Source organism: Ursus americanus, chromosome 21 (genome assembly GCF_024610735.1).
Source record: "Ursus americanus isolate L20-20 chromosome 21, mUrsAme1.1.p, whole genome shotgun sequence".
Classification (NCBI taxonomy): Eukaryota; Metazoa; Chordata; class Mammalia; order Carnivora; family Ursidae; genus Ursus; species Ursus americanus.
In genome coordinates, this window is record NC_142147.1 from 13,500,622 (window position 1) to 13,519,887 (window position 19,266).

At 51.6% G+C, this 19,266-nt stretch overlaps 1 protein-coding gene and 1 non-coding gene across 3 annotated transcripts in view; both read left to right on the forward strand.

Moving 5' to 3' along the window:
- Window positions 1–19,266, forward strand: part of GNAO1 (G protein subunit alpha o1) — a 165,101-nt gene that overhangs the window by 107,093 nt on the left and 38,742 nt on the right. The window lies entirely within an intron of this gene.
- LOC123798485 (U6 spliceosomal RNA) lies at window positions 16,952–17,059 on the forward strand. Its single transcript, XR_006781317.1, has one exon. It is a non-coding gene; the product is annotated as a U6 spliceosomal RNA (small nuclear RNA).

Here is a 19,266-nt window from a genome sequence, read left to right on the forward strand (position 1 = left end):
CTTGGCCTTTGGCAGGACCCATGCCTTTAATACGTGATCAGAAAATTCAATTATAAAACCAATTACTGATTTCCTGAGCTTTACAAGGGAGACATGAAAGTTTGATTAAGTTTGAATTCCTGTTTGACCGATCGCCAGCCAAGGCCAAATGGGCTTGTGGGAGATTTTTGTTGTTGTTGATCCTGTTTTGTTTTGCGGGCGCACTCTTGGGGTGGGAGGAAGGTGCAGGGGTTTTGTGTTGTGGGTTCCCCCCACCACTTGCTGAGTGGCTGTTCCCTGTTGTGATGCAGGAGATGTAAATCCCCCAAAGACCCGTTGCCAGGGCGACAGGCTCCTGGGAAGAGCTCAGCTAAACAAAGCCCTTCAGCTTTGAAGGGAGCAGCATTTGTTTCCCTTGTGGAGTCCAGTTAGAGTGGCCTCAACAAAGCTGTGCTCAGGGCGCCTGCCCGAACAGGGATCCAGAAATGGCTCACTGGTCACTCTAGAGTAGCTTCGGCAGTGTGGTTGGGCTCTGCCTGTTTCCAGCGCCTCCCCGGGGGACACACAGATGCTGAGGCCTAGGATCCAAAGGTCAAAAGACTGTGCCTGTGCCCAGGTGGTCACCTGTCCCCAGAACCTGCCAGCTGTCTGGCAACCACAGCCTGCCGGCCCAGGTGGCAAGGACCTGGGGCAGGTAGGGACTGGAAAGCAAACCTTTGTCTCTAGGCAAAGTGCCTTGGTTTTTCAGGGACTCCTGGAAAACCACACAGAGCCTGTGGTGGGAGCTGGCCGAGGCTCCAGGTCAGAGTTTGAGTTGGTTCTGGGACCCAAATTCCTTTGCTAGGAATAAAACGAGAGGCTCTCAGTTCTCTGGAAGCTGTAATCATCCCAGACCTCTTCCTGCAAGAGGCATATTATCCAAAAAGTGGTGATGGAGCCCCACTCAACAGTGTCTCCCCCACGCCTTAAACGCCCAGTTAGAGATGGAGCCCTTTGGGTTTTAAAGGCTTTTAGGTCTCTAGGAATCCTGGTTAAAGTACTAAAACCCCTGGATGGAGAATCATCTTCCAGTGATGATTAGACATCGGCCAACTGAGAAAACAGCCCTTTGGGAGTAGGATATGGGATTCCTTGTGCCCGGGGCGGGGGGGGGGGGGGGGTGTCAGATAAATTTTCCCTGCCTCCCAGTTCGATCAAGGCCAGGCCCAAAAGTCATCCCTTACACCAGAAAACAGCCACACCTCTGCTGTCTCTGTGGTGCCCCACACCTCACAAGGCACCCACACCCTGCCCCTCGTCCATACCTCAGCCTCACCAGCCAGCCCACCTTGACCCGCATTTCAGACGAGGCAGCGAGGCTCAGAGAGGTTAAGGGCCTTGCCCAGCATCACACCGATGGTGAGTCCAGATCCTGAACTTGGACCTGGGACTTCTGAGTCCGACCCAACTCTGTTTCTCTGCACAGACTCCAGCTGCACTGAGGCCATGGGCACAGGGCACCCACTGTGTTTGATTGGCTTGTTTGTTTGTTTTCACAAGGTGAGAATTTTTGCTAAGGTTTGAATTTGAGGGTGTTTTTTTTTTCTTCTCTTTTTTTTAATGAAACTGTTACAGCTTCCTGGTGGAGTTGTAATTAGGAAATTCTGGGTTAGTCAGCTAGGCAGAATTGACAAATAACCAGGCAGTGCTGGATGGAGTACTTTTTCCCTCCTTAGAATTCCAGGTTTTACCAAATTGGGGGAAGGAGTTGTGAAGACGACAATGTGTGCAGCTGTGCTGGGCCAGGGAGGGCACATTCCCTCCTTATGTACAACTAGACAATAAAATGTAGTTGTTTTTGTGTAGGGCACTTTTCCGTATGTGTAGACATGAGGTAGGATGGGTGAGGTGGGGAGAAACAGGTGAAGGAGGAACCCAGGTTGGGGTCCAGGCTTTGGCAGGAAGGGTGTTAGTAGCCCAGATGGAGGGAAGAGTTCTTGCAGCATGTGCCTGGACAGGCCCCACTGTCACCTCCCTGTCAGCCTTCACTTCCGAGTGACAGTGATGATGGCAGGGAAGTGACCACCTACCCCATAAATGAAGCTTTGTGCCAGGACCTGTTGTTTCTGGTGTTACTGTAACTGACATGTTACATTTTAATAGTGACGTATCTGTTTTAATATGACTCCAAAAAATATGTAGCCCAGTCAGCTCATGATCGCCAAGATATTAGAAGGCCAAAGTCAGGACTTCACTTTTTTCAGAAGTGAGTCAAGTAAAACAAAACAAAACACCGTGCACTGAAGGGCAGGGTTAGTGCATGGATCAGGCAGGACCTCTGAAAGCAGGACAGAGAGGACGGAAGTCTGAGAACGCTCACCCGCCCAGAGGAGCACGCTGAGTCTGTGATGTGCTCATTTTATAGATAAGGGGACTAACGCTCAGAAAGGGTGAGTGACTTGCCTGTGGCCACACAGCTGATAGATGACAGAGACCAGGACCAAGGCCCAGGCCTGGCTGACTGCAAAGGCAGGTCAGTGGCCCCAGGGTGGCTCAGCACACACAGCCCAGGTGAACATTCTCGTCTTCACTCCCAAGGTGAAGCCCCTTTCTGGGCTGTCTGCTGGAGAAAGAAGGCTTTTCTGGCTCTTTACTGAAAGGTTAATGGAGGTGAATCCCACTCTGGGGAAGCGGGGCCCTGGGCCTTCTTTCTCCAGTCGGCATCTAATTCTCTCAAATAAAAGCCTTTTCAGAAAGGGCCTGGCATGGCGCTGCATGTGACTGGCAGTCACCCTGCGGACTGTCTCGCCCCCCCACTCCCGGCCCCGCCCCCACCAAGGCCCCCCTTTCCTCCCTTTCTCTTCGTCCCCTGGCACCTCCCAGCTCTTCCTTTTCTTCTTTCGTTCTTGCCTCTGAATCACTTTTTCCAATAAGCCATCTAGTCAGTATATCAAATAACTCCCTGAATGATTTCTGAAAGCCTCCTCCTGATAACTGAAGCCTCGGAGTTGGAAACACATTTATATTTATGTGGGACCGAGACTTCAGAACATTATTAAATTTGCATGGAGCGCCGGCCGCAGAGCCTCTTCCACGCGACGTAGACGGTGAGGGACCAGCCTCTTCTGCAGGAGGGGATAGTCATACAGGCAACTTTGCCAGGCTTCCTGCTCCATTGGGAGAAATCAGCCCCGTTTCCCCAGGCCCCAGACAATCAGAACAACTCTTGTGGCTTAGAAACCATTTGGATCCCTGTGTTTTATGATTGCCAGGTTCCTAACCAGAGATTCTGAGGCTGTAACCCCCAAAATTTTGAAAAGGAAAATTGGTGTGTGTGCGTGTGCGTGTGTGTGCGTGCGTGTGCATGTGTGCGTGTGCGTGTGTGTGTGCATGTGCGTGCATGTGTGTGTGTGTGCATGTGTGTGTGCACGTGTGCATTTGGATGTGTAGTTCTGGGTGTGGTTCTGTGTATGGCTGTGTACTTTCTCTAAGGAGAGAGCCTCTAGCTTTCTCAAAGCCCCCTCAAAGGGGCCACCTATAATCCTGAAAACGTTCCATTAAAGACCTACTATGTGCCAACGTGTAAGCTGCTAGCTGAAGCCTCTGAGAAGAGTAATTCTCATGAAAATTAGAGCTCAGAGAAGAAAAACAAACTAGAACAGCCAGACTGTGGTCTCACCGTGGAAAGGATTTAAAGAAGCAGGTGCAGTAAACAGGTGGCTGCTTGAAGTCAAGGTGGAAACCACCTGGTTTCTGCCACAGCTCACCCCTGGCCAGCCACGTGGCATATAATGGCTGACATCTGCTGGCTGCCCACCATGTGTCCCGCACTGTCCTAAAAGGCTTATATTCGTCCCTGGCATCCTTACGACACCCCCAAGAAATTGGAACTATTTAACAGATTGGATATCTCGGGCTTGGTGAGGTCACACAGACAGTTAGTGGCAGAGCCAGGACCAAACTATATGGTTACCCACCTGCAGATATCTCACTGGGTAAAATACTCGTCTCTCCAGACTTCAGCTTTCTCGTGTGTAAAATGCTATGATTCCCTGTTTGGTTTATCCCAGAGAAGCAAAAAGAATATCTTTTAGGGGTGCCTGGCTGGCTCAGTCAGTAGAGGATGCGACTCTTGATCTTGGGGTTGTGAGTTCAAGCCCCACATTGGGTGTAGAGATTATTTAAATAAATAAACCTAAAAAAAATTACTTTCCTAGGCAACGAAACAAATATATATATATATATATATATATATAAATATATAAATATATATATATATATATAAAAGAAGGTCTTTTAAAACATACACTTTTATACAGCTAGGTATGAAAATCACCCCCCTGCTTTCGGCCCGGCAGCCTTGATGGAGCTGATGGCATGTCTGGGGCAGTACCGTAGGTATTCCTGAGTTTCCTTGGACTGCTTCAGGGCTACCAGCTGAACCACCAATGAGAGGAGTTCTACTTGAACGTCATCTTACAAATCAGGGTCTGACCCGTCTCCCACTGTCTTGTCAGGGTTCCCAGCGAACTGCAGTGTCAGTTCCAGAAGCCTGACCCCTGCCCCCACTGGTCCTCCAGGGTGCTAGTTCTCACCAGCCCACTCGCTGCCCAAGTGGCTCTGTCTCTGCTGAGGGCACATCCCCGTAGACTTCCAAGCGCTGTGACGTCAGCCTCTGCGGCCGTATGAACACGGGCCAACTGATGCCGACCGCGATCCGTACTGGCTAGCGTCGGCAGTGGCTAACAGCACCAGAGCTACGGTGGTCTGTCTAGGAGACAGAGTTCGACCCACTCGAGCAATACAGGTGATTGAGGGTTTTCCATTTTGAGCCCCCGGGAATGTTGCTGGACCGTGTAACACACTTCATGAAGTCCATTGGGGTGACTCGGATGTGCCTTTGAAGATCGAGGCTCTTCCGGAAGAGGTGTGGTAGAACCAAAAGCACAGGCCTTGGGGCTTGGAAAGGTCTAGACCCATGCCAGCGCTAGCTTCCAGCTCAGGGACCTCCTGAACTTCATCTCCCTTGGCCTTGCTCTCAGGTGCTTGTCCAGGGCATAAAGAGGCCACAGGAGGCAGGGCCATGTTTCTGTTGACTCCTGAGAAGTCAGGTGATTTTTTTCATTATTGTTATGCGTGTGCCTGTGTGTAAAGAGAGATTGGCAGTTGTTGTTCTTGTTGTTTTAATTTGGCTGTTGTGATTTTTGTGTTTTGTTTTGGCGAGTTGTTTTTAGCTAAGCTCCTGACTTAAACTTTTCTTACCGTGCGTCCTTCCGAGTGGAACACATCTCAGCCATTGTGCTTGATGGAAGGGTTCAATCAGAGCGGCTCTAGACAAACGTGATTAATAAACCGCAGTGGCCATTACGTTGAGTTCTTACTATGTGTCACGCTGAGCACTTGACTACACGAACTCATTTCAAACTCCCAGCATGCGATGAGGTGTGTGCTTCTCTCATCCCCATTTTACAGATGAAGACAGACTCAGAGAGCTGAGAAGGCCTGGTCCCCAAGTCCAATCCCTGCTCACAGTGTTGCTGTCTGCAAGCGTGGGCGTGGGCCAAAAATCCTGGGGCCCTGAGAGCCCCCACCCGCAGGTCCCGCCGGCCTCATCCCGACAGTGGCTCCTGTGTCCCGTCTCTCATGGGTGTGAGCAGTCTTCTCAATCCGCAGCTCAGAATCTGCTTCTTCTAGCCCCATTGACACCCCCCTCCCCCTGCAGCCTTCAGTTCTCAGGGACACCGGCGCCAGCCTCGGCAGGCTAAAGTTCCCTGGGCCCTGGCTACTCGGCAGGGCGAACTGTGGCCTCTCCCCGATGGGTTTCCACCACCACCTGCTCCTTCCCTCACCGTCAAGCCCCACGTTCCTGCTTCCCGGCTAGTCTGGGCTTGCTCCCACCTCTATACTGGGAGCCAGCCGCGGAGCCGCCTTTGAGCCTGTAGCCCTGAGCCAACCCCTTCCTCCCTGTGCCTCCCTTGCCAACTTGTGTGATGAGGGAGTGTAGACAGCATCATGTCTAAGGGCGCTTCCAGCTCCGGCGTTCCCCCAAACCTCAGCCATCTCTCATCTGGTGCCTGCATAACCCTCCTTGGTGTTCTCTCTGTGGCCGCCCTTCCAGCTCTCCCGCCGCCCTCCCTTGGCTTCCCACCACACCCAAAATAAAAGTCTAGCTCCTGTGCATGGTCAGCAGTGCCCTGTGTGATGGGGGTCCTGTGCTGGCTGCTGCTCAGAAGGGGCCTGGAGCACAGCCCGCCTGCCCGATGACCATCACTGTGGACCCATTCCTCCCCTAACCTGTGTCCTTAACTTTAGACATATGTCTTGCCCTGACATTTCCCTTTTCTTCCATGCCCCCAAATTATTAAAAACAGCTGCTTCTAATTAATTGAGTGAATCATGGAAAAACACTTTTTTTCTATCTATAAATAATTCCACCTAAAATTTTTCTGGGAGGATACAATGCTGTGGCCAGCATCCATTCAGCGCACACCCAGTACATGTCATCTAGCTTCCCAGCTTCGGCTCATGTACCTCCCAGCACCATCTCTGGAACTCCCCCTGGCCTGAAACAGGACCTCTGAGGGCCAATCAAGGTGAAGTCCGGGGAAGAGGGCCATAGGCGTTGTAAGCAGCCTTCAACCACTAATTCTGCCACTTTCGGACAGTTTCACATGACCTCACACCCACCTTTGGTGTGGCCAGCTCTGTGTCCTGGCCCATGGCCGGGGTGGGGTGCACCAAGGGAAGACACAGCTCCTTCCCCCAGAGGGGATCGCCATCTTACGTTCCAGACTGACACAAGGAAGCCCCTTCAGCAGCTGACTGTGCTCCAGAGCCCAGTAGAGGACCTCAGAACAGCACCAGGAATGGGGGCTGGCACAGAGCCTTCCCATGGCAGAGACCCTCCGCCATCATGTCCTGGGGCACGAAATGCACCACAGGCATGCTCAAGGAATCCTCTCTTACGTTTGCTGCAAGGGGCTGTACGGTGCCGTCATGTTCTATGACACGGGCAAGGTGGGGAAGCCCAGCCTAGAGGCAGCAGAGCTGGAGCTGGCATGTTGAGTGGCAAGGCCTTGGGTAAAGACTTCACCCCCCGGGGCTGGAGAGCCCTTCACGACGGTTGAACTTGTTAAGTGCTTGCATGCTAGTTGTAGCATTTCAGAGTGACCTCAGACATGATCACCTTCAAAGAGAGGCGGAGATGTGGCGTGTGGGCTACCATTGACCACCAGCCCTTCACTCTGGCAGTCCCTGCTTATCAAGCACAGCGCTGAACCTCGCCTGACTCGTCTCAGGTAACCAGTGCCCCAGGGAGCCAACACCATGATCAGAGTTGGTCCTTAAGTTGAAGCCAGCTTCCTACCTCTGGTCTACCCGGTACAGCTCCCTTGCTTTACAGAACACAGCAGGGGAGAGCAACCTGGAAGGCCACAGTGGGGAGAACACTTATTTCCACCCCAAGTCTTCCAGGCCCCGGCACATTCCTTTTTGACTCTTTCCCTGCCAAGTGCATTTGTTCAGCAAATGTTTCCTGAGCCCCTGCTGTGTGCCCAGCTCAGTGGTAGATCCCAAATGCAAGAAGGCGTCTGGTATAGGAGTTCAGGGTCCAGGGAAACCCATACCTAGAAGGTACGCAGTGCCACCCTTATTCAGGGTTGGGGGGCTGGGCAGAGATCCTGCAACCCCAGACTTCAATGAGCCCCTTGTCTCTGCCTCACTTGTGTCTCAGGGGCTTGGCCCACCAGCTGGACACCTGTGTTCTGTTCTTTCCTTGCTTAAGTCCTTGCCCCCAATTCCAGTCTTGTCTCTAAGGATGACCAAGACCTGAGGCCATCCCAGGCAGGCAGAGCACTGGTCCCTCTTTGAGCTGGTACTCTTGAGGTGTTTGCCATTTATTCAGTGGATCCTGGGAGATATTAATTTTCTATTAATGAAAATTTGCTTCTTTACTATTCAAAATAAGGGATATATTAGATGCATGGAACATAACATCACATTTTTTTTTTAATTAACATTAACTTTTTGGGAGCTAAAGCTCTCATGTCCATCAACTGTAATGAGAGAAGACTGGTTCCCCACAGTTCCTGAAGGGGGAAAGAGCCCATGTGGACATAATTACAGAGTTAGGCTCAAAAGTTGGTCCTTCCCTCTCCCTCTCTCTCTTTAATGGTGGCAAACATTCTCCACTTTTCTGAAGTTCGTGTTCTTTCTTCAGTTTTCATTTGCAGGACAGGTCTTTCCCACTACCCAAAAGCAGAGCGTTCCTATGAGACCTTTTGTAAGCCGAAATGACGTAAAACAAAGAAGCAATTACTATTACTTTATATGGAAAAATAAAACCCCCCGAATAATTGTTAGGCTTTTTCTGATACCTTGAAACACATCTTGCTAACGAGGGCACAAAAGAAATGGCGATGAAGCACAGAGGCTCAGAGACACATTCCAAAGCTACGGCAGCTGAGATGCTGAGACGCTGGGTATAGTTTCCAGGGAAGGAGCTTGGCAGGGCCCCTCTCGCTCGCTGCTCGGGGTCCATGCTGCCTCTGTCACGGCTCCTTGCAAAAGAAATGCTGAATGCTGGTTTTGCTTTGCTTGTTTTTGCTGGTTTTTGTTTGTTTCTGTAAAAGCGAAAATCCTCTTTGGATGACTTCTGGTTAGTGAAAACAGGTACTAACGTGGGTCTTCCGTAAAAGAGAAGTGGCATAACGTGAACTTTCGAAAAGCAGAGGATCCCTATGTTCCAAGCCGGACAGTCTCTTAAGAAGAATATCAGAGGGTTTGGAATTGATATAAGAGAACAAACCCCTTCACCCTGCAGACAGCCCTGGCCTGGGCATGACTCAATTGCAGAATTTCTCCGAGCTCCCATCTTGGACTGGCTGTGAGCTGTGCATGTGCTTTCCACGCAGATGTGGTTGTCAGTGTTCAGCTGACAGAGGGGGCCCCTGCAGAGGACCCTGCCCCCTCCGCTGGAGTAGGGCCAGCACACTTGCCTGCAGTTGCTCTGGAGGCGTCCAGGACAGGTGCGGTCAGCCGGCGTCATATTTCCATTCATACCTGTGGCGTGTTGGCCTCTCTCACGACCCGTCTGCCTCTTAACCTCGCTTCCCCACGTTTCCTGTTGAGGTGAGCAGAGACCTTGAGAGCGGGCTCTGGGTGGTCCCTTCTCTGCTTTCTTGGCCCCACCTTCAGTTCCTTCTTGTGCCGCTGGGCCTCCCGAGGACGAGGGGGTGGTACCTGGTATCCATCTGAGCTTATGGCCTAGAATTCATTCATTCCACAAGCAACACCTTGTGAATGAATTAAGCGGGCAACAGAGCAGAGGCAGGCCCTGCCCTCATGGAACTCACGATCTTTCTAGGAAGAGAAAGAGTCACTGAGGAAACAAACATATCTAAATACACATTGTGATAAGTACTATTCAAGAAGAGAATTCAGGGAAAAGAACAGCAAGGAGCACCTGCTTTAGATGGGGAGGGGTGTGGTCAGGAAGAGCTTTCTCTAGGAGTTATATTTAAACTGAGACTGGAAGCACTTGCTCGGGCAGCACATATACTAAACCGAGATTGGAAGAAGAAATAAGAAGGAACCAGTCTTGCAGACTTGAGGTAGCAGAAGGAGCCATGCAAAGGCCCTGAGGTGGAAATGGACTTGCATGTGTGTTGCAAAGCCTAGAAAGGGGGCAAGGTGGCTGGCAGGTGGTAACTGAGGGCAAGGGTCCCCCAGGATGAGGTTCAAGGGGAGGCAGGACCCAGACCCTGCACTGCTTTGTGGGTAGCATTTGGAATGATGGAGAGAGAACCCCTGCTCCCAGCCCAATCTTGGGAGCTCTGTTATTTTGCTAGGACTGCCTCAACAAAGTACCACAGACTGGGTGGCGTGAACAACAGGACTTTATTTTCTCACAGTTTTGGAGGCTGGAAATCTGAGATTGAGGTGTCATCAGAGTTGGTTACCTCTGAGTCCCCTCTCCCTGGCTTGTAGATGTCCGTCTTCTCCCTGTGTCTTCACATGGTCTCCCCTCTGTGTGTCCTAATCTCCTCCCGAGGACGCCAGCCCTAATAGATTAGGGCCCAATCTGAAGACCTCACTTTAATTACCCCTTTAAAGACCCTCCCTCCAAGTATTGCCACATTCTGAGGTCCTGGGTGGTTAAGGCTTCAATATATGAATCTGGGAAGGGGGGGGACACAATTCGGTCCCTAATGGGAGCCTTCCCTGACATACTCCTTTAGAGTAGGCTGGGGCTGTGGGTCAGCATTTGTAAGATGCCTGGGGAGCTCAGAGGAGACCCACCCTAAGCAGCCTGCCCTCTCTTTGTTCAAGGAGCTGATAAGCGTGTTCAGGAGTTCAGGAGTGCCACAGACTTCATGGCACCAAACTGAAGCTTTCTTACCCACGATTAGTCAGAATCCTTGAAAGAGAACTGGAAACCTCCCAGGTGTAACTCAGGGGTATTAATACAGGGTCCCCAGTGGCCCGCACTTTGGGGACTCTCCTTCAAGCACTCCAAGCAGGGCAGCCAGCAGAGTCTCGGCAGGAAAGCGATGACAGGCTGAGTGAGGAAGGGGCTGGGCCCCTGGACGGGTGGCTGGCTGAACACTCCCTGGGGACAGTGCTGGCCAAGCCAGCCAGCCTCCGCAGTGTTCCCTCCCGACCCCTAGCAGAGCCCCGCGCCCAGGAGAGAGGTCCGGAAGGTGTTGTGCTGCATTAAACAGAGGAAGAACCCTCAACAGACATCCCAGGAGAGCTCGCAGATCAGTGTTTTCAGCCTCCCGGGGAGCCGGGGGCAGCTGACCCCAGTGGCTGGAGGATGGAGGTGTACGCAGACCCGCAGATGAGCCTCACGTTGCCCCCTGCCCCCACCTTAAGCTGAAGGTAAAAATAACTACAAGGAGAGAAATGTCCTAGAGAAATTCGGAAAACATGAAGCCTGGCTCCATCTAATTAAGATGACATTTTGCAAAGGGGGGGCTTGGGAGAGGCCTGGGTGGCATTTTAAATTGCAAGCTGATTGTGCAGCCTCTCTAATTTTGGTGCTGAACAAAGTTTCCAATTGGAACAGAAGACCAACTTCAAAGGCATCGCCTACTGCTGGCCAGGCAAAGGGAGTGAAAAGAGCAGCATGGGGCCTCTGGGCACAATGTGGCTGGGACTGGAGCAAAGGCTTGGGGCCTCAGGGGGCCGCAGCCCTCGGGAGCCTGCTGTGCCTTTTAGGGGATCAGTGGACCCGCTCCTGGGAGGAGAGCTAATTGAAGCAGTGGTCTTGCCCTTGAAGAATGAGCTTTTGTCCAGCCTGGGCCATCTTGGGGGCACTTACTGGGCAGAGCTCTGGCCTGGGCTGGCTGTAGGCATCGCCCCCCACCCCAGTCTCCCCCTGTGCTATAGAAACAGGCCTGGTTCTTGTGTAATAGCCCCCAGCATCCTCTTGGGGAGGGGCCACTCCCTCCCTCCTGGGGACTCCTCCCTGCCAGCCTCTAAGGCCCAAAAGGTGGAGAAGGCCTGCCCCTTGTCTCCCAGATTCCTGGAAGAGGCAACCCCAGTCCCTTTCAACTTGGAAGGTGGAGGATGGGCCTCCGAGTGGGTGGTACAGGGGCCATCTGGCCCAGGGAGACCCCCAAAGTACAAGATACTATTCTGCTCTCTGGGCAGAGCCACCCCAGGTGTGATGAGCCAGCTACCCTCAGAAGCTTCTTCGTGTCCCTCCTTTTGTGTACCCTGTGTTAGCTCACAAAGACGGCTTGACCAGGCAGACCTACATTCCTGCAGCTATTACTCATACTATGACACTGTCTCCACGCATACACGCGCACCCATACAGCACGCTCTAAGCGGAGAGCACGCTCATCCCGACCCTGGTTCTCACACACCCTGGGACGGGAGCACGGCATGGAGAACACCACCATTTGTAGCTGAGGAAACTAAGTCACGGAGTTGAAATGAGGCGCCCTTGCAGGCCAGATCCTGGCATTTTCCACAAATCCAAGGCCCTCCTGCCACTCACTCCCGCTTGCTTCCCTTGACTTGCCCCCACCCTCCTGATTGCCCACCGAGGCCTCTGTGCCATTCATTCCCTCCGTTCTCCTTGTCCCTGTCTGCAAAGGTCGTTACCCAGTTCCTCCAAAGGGAGGGCGGCAGGTGGCAAGGTGGCTGAGGAGCGTGGGGAAACAGAACGAGTTCTAGTAGGTGGTGGGTGAGGTGGCCCTGGTTACAAAATTCGGGAGCCATTGAGGGCTCAGGTGTGATTAAATGCCTTCTTGACAGTAGATTAAAGGGACAGAGCCTGGAGGCCAGGAGACTGGTTGGGCTAGACCCCTGCTGTCATCCATGGAGGAGAGGCAAGACTGACCTTGCAGGGAGATGGGAAGGGTCAAAGTTCAGACCTTTCTGGGGGCAAATGACAGTTCTCGGGAATCAGAATGGCTGGAGGGACAGAGAAAGGGAAGAGAGTGGAGCTGGCCTCAGGGTCTCCAGCTTGCATGACCGGAAGCACAGAAATACCATTGCAGACGGCCATGTGTCCCCAAAGAGTGGCACAGGCTTTCCAGATGACCTGGCCCTTCATACAGACCAACAGCTTTTGTTGGAGGACTTCTATGCATTTTAGTGTATATTAGAAAAATTAGCACACAGACCTCTGATTTCACGGATGTTATTGTTTAGCATAAGCTGATTATTTCAAATGAGTCCATTCGAGGTCATTTTTAAAAATTAAGGAAATAGCAGTGGTTGTTTGCTGCTTTGGCGGCAATCACAGGACCGAGACAGGAAGGAAGGTGGGCTTGGAGGCTGTGGCCTGGGAACCCAGGTGCAGGTGAGAGGGTGGGATTGACCCAGAACGTGCCAAGCCAAGTGGAGGAGCCAGTAAACCAACCTGGGGTCAGGTGGTGTCACGCAGCAGCCCCTGCACAGGGGAGGATCTGCTGGCATCCTGCCCAGAGAGAAGGTGGCTTACGGAAACAAGAAGGGGTTTGAGGACCGAGCCCTTGGCAACTTAAATGTTGGGTGGAGGGACAGGGGCCCACATGGGAGACAGCTCGCAGTGGACTAACGTGACCTGAAAGACAGCACCCTGGCCAGGAAGCAGCATCCACAGGGCCCAGCACCCAGAGACAGGAGAAGAGAGCAGCCGGCAGCCGGGGATGGGGAGGGCAGTGAAAGCCCCGGCAGGAGGAGGACAGGGCGGCGGCAGGACAGAAGGAGGAAGCGGGGAGGACAGTGGCTTCCGGGGGACATCAGTGTCGGGGACGGACCTAGGATGGGAGGCCAGAGCATGAACCCCCGTCGCCTAGGGGCTGGAGCCAGGTCCCTGGCTCCTGGGCGTGCTCCTTCTGCTCCGAGGGCTGCGGATGCGCCTGCCGGTACCTGCCTTACACCTCACGCTGCGAGCAGGCACTTCCCGAGTGGAGGAAGTGGGCGGATTGTAGCCAGCAGGACAGATGCCCATGTTGATTTTTATCTCAGTAGTTCTTAACTTTAATGCATATTAGAAAAAGATAAAAACTGGGGCGCCTGATGGCTCAGTCGGTTAAACGTCCAGCTCTTGATTTCGCCTTAGGTCATGATCTCAGGGTTGTGAAATTGAGCTTCGCGTTGGGCTCTGTGCTCAGTGCAGAGTCTGCTTGGATTCTCTCTCTGTCCCTCTCTCTCCCTCTGCCTGTCCCCCTGCTCTCATGCCCGCACATGCACTCTGTCTCTCTCTCTCTCTGTCAAATACATCAAGTCTTCTAAAAAAAAGATAAAAACTAACCTATCAAATATCCTTTTGCTTATATTATTGTTGGTGATACTACATTTCCTTTCTTTTTTTTTTTTTTTTTAAGATTTTATTTGTTCTTTTGAAAGAGAGAGAGAGACAGCCAGCGAGAGAGGGAACACAAGCAGGGGGAGTGGGAGAGGAAGAAGCAGGCTTCTCCCTCTGACCCTCCCCCCTCTCGTGCTCTCTCACTCTCTCTCTCTCAAATACATACATAAATAAATAAAATATTTTTAAAAATACGTTTAAGTAGATACAAGTCTAAAGAAAAACATGAAGTCAGTTGTGGCGTGGGTGGCATCCAAACCCAGCCGAATTTTCCCATCATTTTGAGCACCTACTGTGCGCCCTGTGGCGTCCTGTAGATACGGTGCTGAACAGAAGTCATGCCCGTGGCAGGTGTGTGAGTGGCCGAGGCACGGGAGGCGCTGCTGTGGGGCCCCCTTTCCTGTTTGCAGGGGAGTGGAGCGGGATCACAGATTCTTCGATACTCCAGAAAACCGGCCTCTGCCCTTCTCCGGCTTATTGAGAGGCCAATCTGTTTCCTGTCCAGGAAGCGGGAGAGGAGGAACACTAGCAGGACACAGAGACAGGGGACCCCTGGCTATTGCCACCAACAGCGCTGGCGTTGCCCGGCTCAGACGCCACAGAAGATTCTTTCCTGCCCACCCGATAGTCCGGGGCAGGCGCTCCGGCGGGTGGCTCTCCTCCACACGGTGATTCACGGGCCAGCTCCTTCCATCCTATGGCAGTACCGCCGCCCAGGACTTTGTCATCGCGTGCTTTCAGGGGGCACACTGACATCTCAGGAGCCTTGGCCGACTGGCGGTGCACCTCACATTCACACTCCATGGGCTCCAGCTCAGTTGCAAGGCAGGCGCTGGCCTGCGGAAGGGTCTCTAACCCAGGGCCCACGAGAGGGCTGAAACTAAGCCCACCTTCCCCTTGCCAGGCCATGTAGCCCGGAGGAAAGCACTTTTTCCTAACTGCAACAAAGGTGCTGTGGGGCTGGCTTCTACCCTGCCTGGGACTGGGGCAGAGGACGTGGGAAAGGAGAGAGAGGAGACAGAGGGACAGAGGAAAGCAAGAGTGGCCTTGGAGGGGAGATGCACCTGAGCCCAGGGGTAGCGGGTGGTCTCCTTCGTGGCCCTGCAGTTTCAGAGAGTGAGGGCTGGCACACCTCTCCCCACCTGGATAGGGGCTCCACCGCCCATGGTCTCCTCACTGAGCCCCGTGCAGCAGAGTTGAGCCTCAGACACTGAGACCCCTGACCACCCTCCCATGCCCTTGACCACCCAGGGTCAGTGTCAGGGAGATGAGGACGGTGGAGCCTAAGCGGGGAGGGGAGGCCACGCACGCTGGTTCCAGGCCTTGGAGAAAGCCGCCGAGGTGGTCGCACCCAGGCCTGAGCAGCTCCCATCCGCCTGGCCCTGAGCTGCCTGCAGACCCCATGGGGTGCAGCTCTCCACCATCCCCGCCACTGCTGACCTCACATGAGAGACAGGCCCCCAAAGGCTTCACCCAGTTCCCAGCCTCCCCCTGCCCTGTGCTCCTCTCTCATGGCCAGGCATTGGGGGCCAGGGGAGCCGGCATCCAGCCTGGTCCCACCATGCCTTCCGCCTCCTGCCGCCCCAGGGTGGCCCACTGGCACTCTGCCTGGCCCAGCTGGGGTACAGCCATGGGTGCCACTCTGCCTCGCCAGTGTTTTGGTTGACAAGACTATTTGTCACCCTTGTTTTTTCACACCTGTCGCCGTCCCACCTGCCTCATGTATAAACAGCGCCAGCATCAACACAGTAACACTGGGTCCCCAGAGTGGGCACCCCCTGGGAGCACCGTCCCCTTAGCAGCAGGGCTCAGGAAAGCCAGGGCTGGCTGCTGGAGAGTGTCCCAGGTGCCAGCTTTCCGAGACCTCGCCCTCGAGGAGAAGCCAGAAGCCCAGGGCTGTGGCCTGGTGCTGCCCCCAGGCTTGCTGGGTGACCCTGGACAAGGTCCCACCTCCTTTACACAGTCCTCAGTTTCCCCCTCAGAGCATGAGGTGGGAAGTAGTGCTGCATGAGCTCTGGAGCCAGACAGCTGGAGTTCAGATCCCAGCTGTACCACCTACCAGCTGAGTGACCTTGGGCCAACCTCGTAAGCCATCTGACCTCTGGTTTCTGTCTTTATAAAAGGGTGAAATGGTAATAGTTACAAACATTAAATGAACTGAAGTGCATGGGAAGCGCTCGCTAAATACTGGCTACTGTGACTATGTCCTAGGGCCCCTCCTTGGCAGCCTGAGTTCTGAGCAGGCTTGTCCGTGCGTGCGTCTCTGTGTGGGGGTCTGGGTTCCCAGCTCCAAGGCTCACGGCGGACCCGGTAGTAGCCTGGACTTGCTGATCCTCTGGACCTGCCCTCACCCCAGAGTTTCGTCCTGAACCCCAACCCTGGCAGCCTTTCACCACCACTGGCAAATCTTGCAGTTCTCGGTTTTCTAACGAAGAGGTGTCGGCTGTGGCTCTGTGTCCCCGCTCTGGGCCCATGACGGGTGTGACTCAGTCCCACTTCAGCAGGTGGGGCCTCATCAGCTGGCCCTGACCTGTGCTGGCTGGAGGGTCTTGAGAGACCATCTGCTCGGGGACCCCCCAGGGGGAGGTGCATGCCACCGTTCCGTGCAATGAGACAGCATGAGGGCTGAGAGGAGATGGCGAGCGGAGTCACCCCATTTACAAACATGGCTTCACCAAGTCGGAAAGTTGATTCCTTCCTCTCTGTCATCCTGAGAAGCTCAAGAAGAAAGTCGCAGGCTGGTGCTAGTATCTCCCGGACACCTCTGAACCTCTCCCCCTTGTTAACAAAGAGAAAACGGCTTCAGGCCGAGAGCCTTCAGCGGGCAGCGGGATCCTGCTAGAATGTATCATTCGCGTCTGCTTTCATCATCGTTATTCTCATGGGTCTCTTCCCTTTGGAATACGTCATGCAGAGTTTCCATTTACTGTGAGGGTATGAAGTTTATAAAGGTCAAAGGGTGTCTAAGAAAATTAATAGCTGGTAGTCATCAGGCGAAACAGGACTTCTGTAGAAGTTATGAAGATGCTAGGGGAGAATGCTTGAGAAAGAATGACCTGGTCTAGTGGTTCTCAAACTTTGTGGTTTGGGGGCCCCTTGAAACTCTTAAAAATTATCTAGGACCCCAATTTTGTTTTTGTAGGTTACAGCTATCAATTTTTATTGCATTAGAAATTAAAACCAAGAGTGCTCAGTTCAGCAGCACATACACTAAAAACCGGAATGATACAGAGAAGATTCGTATGGCCCCGGCACGAGGATGACACACAGATTTGTGAAGCATTTCGTGTTTTATTTTCTGCTTCTATCTTCTTTGTTTTGTTTTTTTTTTCCTTTTGGAGGGGGGTCCTAGAACAGTGCCTGGCACATAATAGGCATTCAATAAACATTTGTTGTTTGCTGAAAAAAAAAAAGAAATTAAAACCAGGAAAAAGTTTAAAATCTTCATTCATTTAAAAATAACTATACATTAGTATAAATAACATTTTTATGAAAAATTATTCTAATTTCTAAAAATGTTTCAGTAAGAAGAACGTCGTTGTTTTACATTTTTGCAAATCTCTTTCATGGCTGGCTTAGTAGAAGACAGCTTGATTCTCATATGTGCTTCTGCATTCAATCTGTCGTGATGTGTTGTTTTGGTTGAAGAATAGGAATAAAATTTGGCCCCACATAAACACATAGTTGGAAAAGGAAGGAATGTTTTTCTAGCCTTTTCAGATAATTCTCCTTTGAAACTCACCCAAACTGGACAAGTGGTGGTTTCTTAAAGGATGGTTGCAATCTGAAACTGTATCAGTGACCCTTTCCTGTGCTGTTACCATAAAATCCATCCGTCTCATCAGCAAATGGTGCTGGAACAACTGGGACATCACATGAGAGATAAACAAAAACAAAAACAAAATCTAGATACAGGGTTTCCACTTTTCACAAAAATTAACTTGAAATGGATCACAGGCAGATCTAAATGTAAAAAGCAAAACTATTAATCTGCCCAAAGGGAATATAGGAGGAAATCGAGATGACCTTGGGTCTGACGATGACTTTTAGATACAACACCAAAGTCACGAACCGTGAAAGAAGTAGATAAACTGCTCTTCGTAGACATTTAAAACTGCTCTGTGAAGGCTACTGTCAAGAGAAGAAGAAGAAAAGTCTGGACTGGGACAAAATATTTGCTAAAAGCATGTTTAATAGAAGACTGGTGTCCAAGATATACAAGGAACTCTTAAAGCTCAACAATAAGAAAACAACCCAACTTAAAAATGGGCCCAAGATCCGAACAGACACATCACGAAAGAAGATGTACAGATGGCGAAAAGCATGTGGGATGATGCTCCCCGTCATATGTCATCAGGGAAATGCACATTAAAACAGCACGCTACCACTACACACCTAGTAGAGTGACCAAAATCCAGAACACTGGCAACTCCAAATACTGACAAGGACGTGGAGCAACAGGACTCTCACTCATTGCTGGAGAAAAGGCAAAGTGGCACCGTACTTTGGAAGACAGTTTAGCAGTTTCTTACAAAATGGAACATACTCCTACCACAGGATTCAGCTCTCAGGCTCTTCCACATTGACTCAAAAGATGTGAAAACTTTTGTCCACACAAAAACCTGCACACGGGTGTTCACAGCAACTTTATTCATAATTGCCAAAACTTGGAAGCAACCAAGCTGTCCTTCAGTAGGTGAGTGGATAAGTGAACTGGTCCATACACACAATGGAATCCTATTCCACACTAAAAGGAAATGAGCTATCAAGCCATGAGAAGACATGGAGGAACCTTCGATGCATATGCCTAAGTGAACGAAGCCCATCTGGAAAGGCTGCGTACTGTATAATACCAACTGTGTGATATTCTGGAAAAAGCAAAACAGTGGGGACAGTGAAAAGATCAGAGTGGTTGCCAGGGGTGGGGTGAGGGGAAGGGATGAATAGGCAGAGCAGGGAGGATTTTTAGGGCAGTGGAAATACTCTGTACGATACCATAATTCTGGATACATGGCATTATAAATGTGTCCAAACCCACGGAATGTACAACACCAAGAGTGAACCCTGAGGTTACCTATGGACTCGGGGTGATTATGATGTGTTAACGTAGGGTCATCCTTGGCAACAGAGGGACCACTCTGGTGAGGGATGTGGAGAGTGCAGGAAGCTGTGCATGGATGCGGGCAGGGGTTATATGGGAAATTTCTACCTTCCTCTCCGTTTTGTTATAAACCTCGAACTGCTCTTAAAAAAATAAAGTCTTTTGAAAACATCCAGTGATCTACTTTGCACTTTGAATGCGTCTCTTAACCATGCATGAGTTTTAACACCATTTTGGTCATTTGGAAAATATTTGTGCAGAGTTCTGCGGACCTTCCCAACGTTGACACATTTGAGCATACTGTATTAAAAGCTCACGTTGGTTAACGTTGATACCGATCTCATCAGAACAGTCTTTAGGTATTGGGAAGCTGTCAAGCTCATGATGGTAAATACAAGTT